At 35.2% G+C, this 14,748-nt stretch overlaps 1 pseudogene; it reads left to right on the plus strand.

Annotated features, from left to right (window-relative positions):
• Nucleotides 1-4,778: 4,778 nt before the first annotated feature.
• LOC101256492 (uncharacterized) lies at nucleotides 4,779-13,858 on the plus strand (annotated as a pseudogene).
• The last annotated feature ends 890 nt before the right edge of the window (nucleotides 13,859-14,748 follow it).

The raw sequence follows: 14,748 nt of genomic DNA on the forward strand, positions 1-14,748 counted from the left end.
GTATGTGAATGACTATGTTAGGGTTAGTTTAGGTTCTTCCAATGATGAAGTATAAATGAGAAATTACCCCTTACCTTCATACCCCTACATGAATGTGTGATTAGTTATGGTTAGGAGTCTTGAAAGCGAGTATTGATGTTATATTGTCTCCTATGCTATTATGTGGTGTGTGGTCTATGTTTGGTTGGGCATAGTGGTCCTAAGAGGGTGGCTGCCTCAATGTGTTATTGATATTCATTATGTGATCATGTTGACCAATGTACATACACTCACACTTCATGTATGCTTACAAGTAGTACAGCTTCATGGTGTCTAATAAAAGGGTATGGTCATATGCACTTGTGTCTACTACTATGCATGTGATATATATTTTCATAAAGTATGATTATGTATCTCTTAACTAGGATGACTTGATAGGTGTACTAGTATGGGCAAGGGTATGGGACCTTGTCTATGCATGGCACATGTATGCGTTGATTGGATAGTTCGTAGGTTTGGATTTCTATTCACATGAATTTGAATGCATGATTATGTTAATGTATGAACATGTGTTATCTTCATATGTTGTGTGAAAGGATTGCTCACATATATTTATATACACACATGTATGATGATCTAGTCAATAGAGGGGCCTTGAAGGATGTTCTCAAGTGTACCCTAAAATAGATTGTGCTTTACATATGTTATGTCCATGTGAAAAGACTTCTCACATGATTTAGGTTGATGAACTCTCATGTGTAACCTATAAGATAAGCTAAGCATATGAAGGTTTAACTCTCCTAATCTCAATTTTATGAAGTAATGTTAATACAAGTTTTTTAATAAAGGAAACTTAGCTTAGCATTGAGTGAAACTTAAAGTTGAGAGGTGTCCCTTCCGAATGTGGGAAGGTAGGCTCACCATAATTCTCACAAGGTGTATAACTACTATGCCCCATTTGGCATAAAGAGGGTTTCCATATATGCGTCCAAGTTTCATAAACTATGTTTTCCCCATATGATCTAGCAAGTGATATCACCTAATATGCTAGCATGATGTTATTGTTCTACTTTGGCAAGGTAGAGCATCTTCCCTTGGTGTAAGGTTCTACAACACCAAATTCATGTAGTAGCCATGGTCATAGTGTCGATAAGGCTATAGTTTTCCTAAAGTAAAATGAACAATGGAAGTAAAGAACTGGACCCTAACTAGGATAACCTAAGTAAAATTGCTTAGTGTAGGTAGGGGTATGGGATTTCACCTATGTATTGCACATGTAGCTCTTGAATGGAGTTCTAGGAAGGTGTTCTAATGTGTATGATTATGTTTATGTTCCTTATGCATGACATTTTAGTGTTGTCTACTTGTTGTGATGATATGCATGGTATGATTCCTAATGAGTCTATATGATAGTGTATTACTTGGTGTAAATGAAGTGTTGATACTTACTATGTTGACATATGAGGTGAATTGTTAATGATTGTGGTCGTATGATAGGTTTACTATGTATGTGTGAGGTTATGGGGCTTCAAATGTGCATTGCACTAGTAGACTTAAATTAGGATTATGAGTAAAGTCTTATGTTGGGTTTAATGTGAAGTATGTGCCTTGTTATATGAAATGATTATATAAAGGTATGTATTGGCTTATGTAGATGGTATGTATGAGTATTTTGTGGCCTTAAGGTGATGTATTGCACCGAGTATCACTAGAGGGTTACTTGGGATGTTTAGGAAATGAAGTTGAATGAATTCACTGTAAAGTGATGTGTTGACTATAAATGGAAATAAGCTTATTGTAAAATGATGCAAAATGTGACTTAAATTCTATGTGTGATTTTATGTGATATTATGACTATGGTATATGTGTAAATAAAGAACGTAAATTGTATAATGCTTAATGTATCAAGTATTATGAAGTTTTCACAAAAAAAGGCATGATACGTGGTTTCAAGAAAAATGTCTCTTTTAAATGCATGTTTTTGCATGATTGTCATACTTAGTACATTCTTGTACTAACTCTATTCTTCTCTTTATGAATGCTTAAAGGATGTCTCTATAGTGAAGAGCTTGATATGTGTTTCCAAGCTCAAGGAAAGGAATCCTTAAGATTCAAGGATGTCTTATGTCAAATTATGTTTAAAGTTTTGTAATAGTCTATTTAATGTTTTATGTTAAACGGGTCGTGTCCCTATTCTATTCTATGATGTTGAGTCTAAGATATCAAAAGAGACTTGGAGTCTAAATATGTATTATGACTTATATTTTATATATAAATGAATTGATATTTCTAGCATATGATGTGCTATGAAAAGTTTTAAATTTTCCACTAAATTTACTATGACAATGCGATGAATGATAACTATGGGCTTGTATAAGAACTCCGAGAGGTCAAGTACGTCATGTTACTTCTAGGGGGTGCTCCCCGGGCGTGACAAATTAAGAAGAAGACCCACCACACTTACTTTTTTTTGTAGTACTTTTTTTAGAAAAATAAAATATACTAGAAATGGTGTTTGTTACTATATCTTATCTATATATATATTTTATTAGAACTTATAACAAATGTGAAATGTATTATAAAAATAATAATAACACAAAAAATAATTGCGGAAAAAATAATAAATTAAAAGATAAAACGAAACAAAATGTCTACTTAGATAGTAGACAGTTATAACCAATACTATACACATAAAGCTTGCTTCAAAAATATTGTTATAAATTTAACTTGTAACTTGATTTCTCTATAAGAATATAAGTAAATATAAATAAATTGAAAAACTAAAGATTATGATGTTTATTGAAATATAAATATTATGATATTAATTGAGAATTGAGAATTTGAGATTAGTAGAATCAAGAATTCAAAAATATAGATGTGAAAGTAGATAATATGTGAGAAATAGTAAGGGATAGAAAGATATTTATTATGTAAAAATGCGAACTACAATGTATCTTCTATGAAACTTTGGGGTTAAAATAAAAGTTTAAAGGGTAGGGGGTTATGGGTCAACGTTCTCTAACAGCTAACTTTAAAAAAGAAAAAATTAAAATCGATCTCGTGAGATTCGATTGGTTCAATCTAGACAGATCAGGCTGGATTGAGCGGGACAAAATCGCGTCCCCCCACCCCTATACAACCATCGCATATTGTCGGTCGGGACTGAGACTCAAACTGGTACCGACCTGGGTTGGGTCATCCGAGATCCCTTGTCAACCCTAATCATACATATCCAGTAATGGAATATAGATTATGATTGACTCGCTATTCACATAAGTTTTTATCTTTATCATTATGTGGAAGAGATGACCGAATGGTTCAAGGCGTAGCATTGAAATCATACAGGTGTGAGTCGAGTCTATGTGAAGGGTTTGGTTAAGATATGAAATTTTTTACCAAGTATACAAAAGAAATCTAACCATACATGTCCTCAAATTATATCTACTAAATCGTCTACAAGGTTCCACCCTTCTCCTCGAAAAGGGGATTTTAATAAATAATCAAAGGGAAAAGGGTCTGATATACCCCTCAACTTTGTCATTTAGAGCTGATATACCGTTTGTTATGAAAGTGGCTCATATATACCACTACTTGTAAACAAATGGCTCACATATACCCTTTTCCTCTAACGGAAATGAAAAAAATAATAATTTTTATCTAAATTTTTATTTTAAAAAAAGATATAATCTCATATGAGTAAATTTAATCCTTGTCAAACATATTTTTTTTTGACTTTTTTTTTGTTTCAATGACTAATTTATAATTATTATTTTGATAATCAAATTTATTTGTGTTTCACTAATATTCTTGTAAAACTTATTGTAGATAACCAAATTTTTTCTTCGAATACGAAATTAAATTACAATACACAAAAAAATAGTTTAATTTTTTATTCTTTAAACTAAGGAATGAAAGAAAACAACAAAATAAGAATAAGAAATTCAAATAATTATAATAAAAGAAGTCAAAAAATAATTTATGTATGAAAAAAATTAAAATATACCTTAAACTTTGATAGAAGAATCATATATACCCCTAAATAATTTTTAAAAAAAATTCGAAGTAATAAATATAAATTTAAAACTAATTTTTTAACTTCCGTTAAATGAAGGGTATATGTGCGCCATTTTGTAACGGCAGGGGTATATGTGAGCCGTTTGTATAACGGTAAGGGCATATATGAGCCACTTTTATAACGAGGGGTATATCAGCTCCAAATGACAAAGTTGAGGGGTATATCAGACCCTTTTCCCATAATCAATTATAATACTAAGGCTTAGGGTCAAAGTTGGTAATATTTCTTACAATAATTTAAACTTGTGATTTGAGAGAAGGGATAATCATCGCGTCCTCCTCCTCCATGCAGTTGCATTGTTTAGGTTGGTGCAGAAAAAAAATTGAAAAATGGGGTTGAGTAAGGTAGTTTGGTAAAAATATAAGAAAATGGAAAGAGGAAAGAGCAGTAGTAGATGGTGAAGGGAGAGAGAGGGTAGGGAGGAAGAAGGTGCTATACATGTACACAGAAACCCTCTTGAGATCTCAATCCAACCCTTTCTCTCTCACCAACCCTTTCCTTTCATTGCTTTATTTTTTTCCGGTAAGGCATCTTCTTTCTCATTTTGGATATTATGCTTTTTAATTTTTGCCAGATCGATCGATCGATCGATAAATGAATGCAGTTTCGTTTTCTTATTCTCTTGATCGGATTTGAGCTTGCTGTATACTGGACGATCTCCTCCGGCATTGTTGTAATTCGTACAATATTTGCCTAGAGATTTCTTGTTTTAATTTAGTTTTTTTTTGGGTAAAAAAGAAAAAGATGGGTGAATTCTAGTTTGTAAGTGAGATCATCTTGGAAGGCAACAGACCAGATTTGAAGAAACCTCTTCAATGGAAGATTGGTCCAAGTATGTTCATAGTCCAGCTCATTTGGTAGTAGCTAAGCGAGACTATCCCACTTTGAAAGAGATTATTGATTGTCTACCTTGTCTTGCCAAGGCCGGTGAAGTAAACACTGAGGCAGAGTCTGTAGCTGCTGAGATTGATGCAGATGTTGTTTCTGCAGTAATTGATAGGCGAGATGTTCCTGGTCGTGAAACTCCTTTGCACCTTGCTGTTCGCTTGAAGGACCCAATCAGTGCAGAGAATTTGATGTCTACAGGTGTTGATTGGAGTCTTCAGAATGAGAATGGTTGGAGTGCTCTTCAGGAAGCAGTGTGTACCAGGGAGGAGAACATTGCTATGATTATTGCTTGTCACTATCAGCCTCTTGCTTGGGCCAAGTGGTGCCGTAGACTTCCTAGGATTGTCGCCTCAGCTGCTCGTATTCGTGACTTCTATATGGAGATGACCTTTCACTTTGAGAGCTCTGTAATTCCGTTCATCAGTCGAATTGCTCCGTCAGAAACGTATCGCATTTGGAAACGGGGTTCTAATCTTCGTGCCGATATGACACTTGCGGGATTTGATGGGTTCCGCATTCAACGTTCGGATCAAACTTTCCTCTTTCTTGGAGAGGGCTATTCATCAGAAACTAGTAGCATATCCTTACCTCCAGGTTCTTTAATTGTCCTTGCTCATAAGGAGAAGGAGATCACAAATGCATTAGAGGGAGCTGGTGTGCAACCATCTGAAGGTGAAGTAGCCCATGAAGTTGCTTTGATGTCTCAAGCAAATATGTATAGGCCAGGAATTGATGTTACTCAGGCTGAGCTTGTTCCTCACTTAAATTGGAGGAGACAGGAGAGGACAGAAATGGTCGGTACGTGGAAGGCAAGTGTATATGATATGCTTCATGTGATGGTTAGTGTAAAATCAAGGCGTGTTCCCGGTGCCATGACTGATGAAGAGCTCTTTTCAATGAATGATGATGGTAAATTAACAAACTGTGGTGAACACGACGATTATGATGGTGTATTAACAGCTGAAGAAAGAAGGCAATTAAATTCTGCACTTCGAACGGGTAATTCAGATGGACTTGGTGATGATGAGGAGGACCTTGAGGTTCAGGATTGCCATGACAACTCTAGTGGAGGTTCATTCAGAAGTTGTGAATCCAATGGTGTTCCTAAACAGAAGAAGAGTTGGTTTGGTTGGAACAAGAAAAATTCCAAAGGAACTGGTGATGATTTAGAGGATTCAAAGATTGTGAAAAGGTTCTCAAAGTTGGCTCCAGATAATACCAAGCAGAAATCCCATGAACCTCATAAATCATCATCTGAAGTTCAAGGGGAAGATACCAGAGATCTTAAACGGAGCAAAGATAAGAACGGCAAGAAGAAAAAGAAAAAAGGGCCTCTGGGTGAGTCTAAGAGTGAAAGTGAGTACAAAAAGGTTTAAGACCTATTTTATGGTTGACACCTGACTTCTCGCTGAAAACAGAAGAGCTTTTGCCATTACTGGACATATTAGCCAACAAGGTTAAAGCTATTAGAAGGTTGAGGGAGCTTTTGACTACTAAGCTACCCCCTGGCACATTTCCAGTCAAGGTACATGATACCTTTTCTATTATGTTCTCTTCCCTCTTGCTTTTTCTTCTTTCTCCTTGGTCTTTATTTTACTGTTAATATATTCTGAACTTCCTTTAGCACGTGGCTAGATTATGCTTATGTCAGAGGCTCTAAATGAAGGGTGGGGTCTTTAATATTTCCATACCCTCATAATATGCACGCCACGTGCATCCACCATGAACCTACCGATGTTATTACGTCTGTGTTTCAAAAAAGGATCACATGACTGGTGGAACAAAATACGAACCCCGTTGTTTCCCTATTTAGAATTTTGTTCCATGTGTATTAGATGCGTTTGGACATGAACTAGAAGTCATGATTGAAACCATTGATTGGGTCGAGGTTGATTTGAAGTTGTAGTTTTTCTCATAAACATGAAAACCCCACAATTTGTGAAAATTATCGGAACTTCCCCAATTCTTGTACAGTCTTCCCTAATGAGCAAAGCATAATTTGTAAATAAGGTATCATAATATCCTAAAACACCTTACTGATAAATTGTATACTTTCATGTTCCTTTTTTAAATAAATGCTTGAGGTTACATGCTATATTACAGACATTCAGATACACAATTTTACAAAGATCCACTGGTCCAAAAAATCAGCAATACTAGTAACTGGTTGTTCTTTAATATAGTCCTTTCAAATGGTATGAACAATCTCTTCATGTCAAGCATGGGTCCTTTTTGAAAATATAAAATTATGGGTCGAATTTTAAATTACAAAGAAATTGAAACAACAAATTTGAAATAAAAGTTTGAAGTTGGTGTGGAAGTTTTGTTCAAAAGTTTCATAAACAAACAAATTTGAAATCAAAATTTCAAATTTGAAGTCTAAATTGCATGTCGGAGCACCTCCTTATCTTGTTTGTTCCTATGTATGACATATGCACTGTTGCTTGTGACATGTTATCTCATCCTTTTGTTACTTTAATCATCCAATGATATGCACATTAGAGTGATCAAGACTTGGGGTTGTGTCATATATACATGGGTGATTTGCATAAATAGAATCTTTCTGTGGCACCATTTAAATATTTTTAAGAGAAGTCCTGGAAAAATAGCCTTCGCAGCAGAATTTAGAAGCACACTCCTGGTGGTTGCCAGGATTGCAAAGCAAAATCTTTGTGATCAACAGGATTTGCCCAAGACTTACTTTAACAGCAAGTTATCATTATTCGTCAAGATTTCTGGTCAAACTCCGATGGATCACCAGAATGAAGACACAAAATTTGACAAAGTGCGTGAATTGGTTATAAAATCCTGACAGGTCACCATTACTTGCTGGGTATATTTCACTAAGATTTTGCTTCAAAAGTTGTCCAAGTCAATTCCAGTCAGTTCTGATTTTTATATACAAATTTCTATCACCAATCCCAATTATTTCCAATGATTTGATTCAACCTAAACCTTCAAAATCAATTGATCCACTGTCTTCTTCAATAAGTTTTTTGCATGCTCAACAAGGACCAATGATGGTGTTATTCAATTTTCTCCAACCAAACCAAATGCAACTCATTGATGAGATAGCCAATATAAGCTTAGTGGAATATTATCACATCAATTCCAACCACAAATAAGCAATGGGAGGAGAAATGAGTAGAAGAAGAAGGGTTAAGGAAGGAGGAGGAGAGATTCTTGCGAAACTATTTTGTACAACTTTTCTTAATATGTCAAAATTTAAAAGCTGCTCCTTAAAAAGTCTATCCCGTGTGAATTCTTGTATACATATAAGACATTATTGTGGATATTCTTCAAAGTTCAACTAAATTGACTTTTTTTTTACTGTTAGTAAGATTCCTTTGTGATCTCTCTTTTTATGTTGGTGTGACGGTAGGATTGAAGTATAACAACGTCAAAGGTGAAGTGAATTTTGGGGAGTTTAAATTAAAGGCTGAGTAAACAGATCGTTCTGTATGGTGGAGATTTTTGTACCGTTGGCTTTTTCCATATCTATCTTTTTACCTCCTCTCCTTTTTCTTCACTTGTTTCATACGTTTTTTTCTTGATTCTGTTTAGGTGAAAACAGAAAAACTATATGGCTACTCATACTGAGGTTGGAATTTTCTCCAATTATTTTTTTGTGTAATTCAAGTATATCTCATTATAAGTACACCAAGTTGACCTCCTAGTAAAATATTGGTGATGGTAAAGAAATGGATGGTGATGTGTGCATTAGGTCCATGTCTCGAGTTCGAACCTCGCTACATACAAAAGCCTGGTTAAGTGAAGGGTAGTTTGGCGAGGCTATTTTTCATGGAGTTTCGAACAACGGTCAGTTGGTCCTCTACTATTTCCTGGTTATAAAAAAAAGTACACCAAATTGGTGTTAAATTATTTACATTTGGTTTTGTGAGAACCACAATCATCCAACGAATTACAACTATCTATACTATACAAAACTTGTTCTTCTTACCAAATGTATAAATTACACAAGCATGATTTTTTAAACTTCTGAAGGATCTAAGCAAAATGCTAAAGCAGGCCAGAGAACAACAATGGATTAAGGGCTTCAAAGTAGGGTCAGACGCTGTGAACCAAGTCACCATTCACTTGTTGTATGCTGATGACACCCTAATCTTCTGTGAGGCAGAAGAATCTCAAGCTAGATATTTAAATCTGACACTCTATTTGAAGCTCTATCATGATTACATATCAATGTCTTGGAAAGCATCATATATCCTGTCAATCATGTGTCAAACATAGAGGAACTCTCAGGCATCTTGGTTTTTAGCATTGGGACATTCCCTACTACTTACTTATGTCTTCCTTTAAGGGCGAAATTCAAGAATTGTTAAGTATGGACTGGATCATAGAGAAGTTTGAAAAGATATTAGCTTCCTGACAATTACATTACATATTCATGGGCGGAAGGCTAACCGCTAACTCTTATCAACAATGTTCTTGAAAGCTTACCATCATACTATATGTCTATGTTTCCCATCGCTGATAAGGTTTTAAAGTAGTTAGATAAAATCGAGAGGAATTTCCTTTGGAAAGGAAGCAGTAGTACTCACAAATTCCACGAGATAAACGGGAGAGAGTCACAGAACCAAAATGCTTTTGTGGTCTAGGTATTAGAAATTGTCTTTCATAACTAGTGTCGTCTTATGAAATGGCTTTGGAGGTATTGCGCTGGGGATTCAAGCCTCTGGACGGAGGAGTGGAACCAAGCTGGAGAGAAAGATATCTGGATCACAAAAATCTCTAACGCTCCATAGTGTGGTGTAACTGGAAACTCATTACGAAGCTGGGAACTGAATTCTTCCAAAACATTTACTTTAGACCTGGCAATGGAGCACATGCTAGATTTTGGAGAACAAGTGGCTCAATGGCACTTGTGGAGAAGTTTCCATCTATTTATCAGATTGTTGTGGATAAAAACTCCACCATAGCACAAAACAGAAATGGAAACAACTGGACTATTCTACTTAGAAAAACACTTAATGATTGGGAAATGCACAGCTTGATAGTACTGCTCGCAGAAGTGGAAGAGTACACCATTGATGAGAACAAAACAGATGCTATGTGTTGGGGAAGCAAGGGAACATTCATAGTGAAAGAATGCTACAGACAGCATGGTACTCATAATTAGGTAGTTGATAGATGGCCTTTGAAATTGACATGGAAGATAAAGTTACCTCCTAAGGTTATTTGTTTTAATTGGACTGCCCTAAATGAAGCATGTTTGACTCAAGACAATCTCAACAGGAAGGGTGTCCAGTTAGTAAACAGGTGCTATCTATGTTTGAAACTATAAACCTTTTGCTATTGCTCTGTGCAGTAGCCACATATTTTTGAAGCATGCTCTACTGAATTTTCGGTCAAAATGGGTCATGCCAGACCCTATAAGAGGCACACTGGAACCAGAGCTTGTGGAGGGTTGATAAAGCCATCTAAAGAATTTGGAGGATGATCCCTGCTGCTATCTTCTGGTCCATATGGAATAAGAGGAATAGGAGGTGTTTGATGGAATCTCAACTCCAAATCACTCCCTCAAAACAAAGGGCCTAGTGAATCTTTTTTGCTGGACTAGTATGACTACTGTAATTAGCACTGATCAGTCATTTGGTTTTGTTAGCTCCCTTGTCTTAGATTTACAAGGGATTCATTAGTTCTTTCGTTGATGCCTTTTCCTTTCCTTGTAACTATGCATCTACTAGATGGTCTTTTTTTTTTTGAAATCAGTAACTTTGTATCAAATCAAGATTCAAAACAGTACTTGGGTAGCACTGAAACCATATTTATAATAGAGCTCTAGTGTCTTTCTTCCCAAGATGTAAAGAATCTAGAACATCTATGATAGACACAGTATCATTAGAGTAAATTTGATTACACCAAAAACATAGCAGTAAGATGAAATTTAACTTGATCTTCTGCACATCACTCTCTAAGCTCTCAAAACATCTGGAATTCCTCTCCTTCCAAATTGCCCACCAGATACAAGCTGGGACAATTCTCCATCTACTCCTATCCTTAGCATGTGAACATGTTCCCTCCCAGTTGCTAAGAGCCTCTGTTATCTTGCCTGGCACATTCTTGTTATGGTGAAGCAATCTCTTATTTCTTTCACTCCAAAGAGGCTGAAAGAGCTTGTTAACAATCAAATTATGTTATGTTCTCTATATTCCTCCATGAATCAAGTGTATCTCCGAGGAACAGAAGAGGTTTAATGAGCAGAACTGGAAATAAAATGGATGTTCCTATCCTGTACGATAAATGTGTGTCTATTATTATTAAAAGAAAAATGAGGCCACCTGCCCATTTGAATTCTGAAAAGATAAAGCAGTAGGACTGTGCTGAAATAGTTTCAGTTTTGGTGGACCTAGGTAGTTATGGTCTTTTGTATAAGTTGTTAAAAACACACTATGAACTTACTAAAACTTGAACTATCTGTCTTTCACACATGGTATAAGTAGGAGAAGGGTAATTAGGTATTAGCGACATTTAGCGTAAAGAAAGTCTTGTGGAATGGTTGTCTCAACATGAAAAATGGAACTCCAATAATTCCTTACAACTACTATTAGCTTAAACAGTTCTCCCTCCAGCTTGTATATATGCAACAGTAGAGATTTGAAAGTAGCAAGTGTACTGAGTAACATGTTTGCGTTGTCGATAGTGGTCCAAGTTCGACATACTCTTCGTTCGTGGTGCTGCACCTGTGTTGTCAAGACACCGGCACTAGTATGGGCGTGGGATACGTACTGGATTTGGTCAATCAACATTGGAGTGGATACTTTGACCTTAAACAACAGAGAAATCAGAGATAAATTTAGCATTTTGATATGTCAAGAAAAAAATTATGGTCGATAGTTAGAGTACTACCTACAACTTGAGGATAAAAATGACATCCATTTGAGGTCATATGTGGATCATACATGTTGAGGATCTCATTTCGTGAAGGATTTATTTTTTAAAAAAAAAGGAATGTTGAGGCGTTTTATGATTAACAGAAAAGGTCTAAAGATCGTCCATTCTTATCTTGGCCTGTGCATGAGTTGCCTGATTCCTACCCTAAGTTTTGACAAAATGTTGTACCAATTTCCATAAATAAAGAGGGAATTGCTTGTTCATATGGAATATTACTAATAATCTAGAAATCTTGTCCTTGCAACATGCATAGACATGTGTTGGACATACTTCAGATGAATTATAGAGCACTACTTATTTTTCGGAAGTTGGAATCTGAGCTTATCTTTATTGCTACATTAATATAGTGAGATTAAATACTTTTTATTGAAGAGGAGCCTTAGTGTAATAATAGAAGTTGTTGCTGTGTACCATGAAGTCCTGGGCTCAGCCCGTGGAAACAATTGCAGAAGATAAATCTATTATGATTCGGTCCTTCCTCTGACTCTGTGCATAGTGGGAGCTTAGTGGACTTGATTTCCCTCTTTAATAAATACTCATTCTATTCCATTTTAAATGACATTATTTCTTTTTAGTTTGTTTCTAATAATCTGACCCATTTCTATATTTGATAGCTATTTAATGATCAACTTTTTATTTTACCCATCACGTCATGCTCTTATAGCCATAAAAATGTCATAAAATGTTTAAGAGCACAAGTCCAAAGGGTACTTTTGGTATTTGCCAAAAGTCTGTCTTTCTTTCTAAAATTTTGTGTTCAATCAAACAACTTTGTATAAAATGAAATGGAGCACTTATTTGTTGACATTCTTGGCTAGTAACATAAATACTAGCATACAGTTGAGTAGTGGTAGGGCTTGGCTTGTGAATTTCCTAACATTAGAACCTTAAAAATAATTCAATTTCAATGAATTATATTAAAAGCGCAGATCATCAATTTCAGACAAAATTACATTCTTATCGTAGTATGTTTCTAGCAAATAAAAACGACTTTTACATCTTTGAGAAAAACACAGTATTTTAGATATTTGCCATTATTGTACTCCCTCTGGGGCTTTTTTCATTGTTCAAAATAATTGAATTGTTCAAAGTTCAAGTTTGAATTTTTTCCATATTTGTCGTTTCCTTTAATGAAGTTTGATATTTTCTAGGAGAATTACACTACTTATAAAGTTACATTTATGATTTCATAAAGGACAATAGTGGAAAGTATGGTTTAAATTATGTCTTTGAATGTTTTTCTTGATAAATGTGCATTGCCTCACAAATTTAATTAAATATGGAATAGGGGGAGTATTAAGGTGTGAGAATTGAGAGTTTATTTTGTCTGTTGTAACCTTGTTTTGAAAGATATGCTAGTATGCTCGATCTCTTTAATTCACATCTGACTGTATTATGGAGTTTGCGTAGACTCACTATATTTTGCTGCATCTCAGGTAGCTATTCCTATTGTTCCAACGATCCGTGTGCTTGTTACTTTTACCAAGTTTGAGGAGCTTCAGCCAGTGGAGGAGTTCTCAACCCCTCCTTCAAGCCCTGCACATTTCCAAGATGCTAAATCAAAGCAATCTGATGGCTCTGCATCATGGATTTCATGGATGAGGGGAAGTCACGGTGGCCAATCTAGAGACAGTGAAAGCTGCAGCTTCCATGAAGAGATTGACCCATTCCACATACCTTCTGATTATGCTTGGGTTGATGCAAATGAGAAAAAACGCCGAATGAAAGCCAAAAAAGCAAAGAGCAGGAAGCATAAGAAGCATCTCACGACTAGAAATTCAGGTATTGGGAGCCAGGCCACTGACGATGTTGAAGAATAACAATGACCAAGAGATTTATTGTATTGCTTCCACAGGAAGAGGTAAAGCTGCTTTTTCCCATCTTAGCTCTTCTGATGGTCTAGCTAGTGTTGGTTGATTTGCCTCATTATTGTATGAGAAGATACAAATCTTCTTCTGTTGTATCTTATTTGATTCTAAGATCTGAACATCATTTTGTTTATTCCATAGTGTCTTCAGCCTGTTTATCGTCTTTTGCTACTTCAAATGTATCTACGTTCAATAGGTTTTCTCAAATGGAGTTGTTTGTCAATCTAAGAACATTAGGCAGAAATTTGACTTGAAAACTTGTAGAGGATATAGTTTGTGTATCCCTCCCAGTCATTTTTAGATTGTCTATTTTATTCATTCTTACTAGACGTTTGCAAGATAGCAGTAATCTACAACAGATGAAATTTGTAGAAAGGTTTACTTGGTGTATTTTTGTTATTTGAAAACCTCAAGTTTCTTGATACTTTTGTTTATATGGTTTGATGAGGTTTATTAGTGGATTGTGAGCAGATCTCATATGACTGACTGGCTTGACATATCTGAGTCAGTCATATCCTCTACTGGTAAGCCCTGAAGGTGAATCACAAAAAACAATAGAAACATGGTGTTGGGTTCTAATGTGTGTTGCTACTTATGTTCTTCTTATTCTTATATTATTTTCTATGATATATTTATGTAAAAATTTCAGAGTATGTATCCATTTAACATGTACCCATTATTTATTTATTTTTAAAAAAAATAAATAGAACTGACACCTAATATAAGGCAACTTCAGGCAAGGTTGCTTGCTTCACTTTTTCTAAGTTGTTGCATAATAATATGTTTTCTAATTTGTAGTAATTGAAATATATTGCTTTGAAGAAGTGAGTCTTGAAATCCAATACAAAAAGAGAGTTAAAATCATTCGAGTCTTGAAAGTAGTGACAAATCATTGTTATTACAAAATGAGTTTGTTAGATTTGTGGCATTGAAAAATTGATGTTTGAAGGTTGTGACAAATCATTGTTTGATACATGAAATTTGTGTTTAAATTTTAAGCCTATTTGGAGTAAATTCGAGAGT

This window comes from Solanum lycopersicum, chromosome 6 (assembly GCF_036512215.1).
Source record: "Solanum lycopersicum chromosome 6, SLM_r2.1".
Taxonomy (NCBI): Eukaryota; Viridiplantae; Streptophyta; class Magnoliopsida; order Solanales; family Solanaceae; genus Solanum; species Solanum lycopersicum.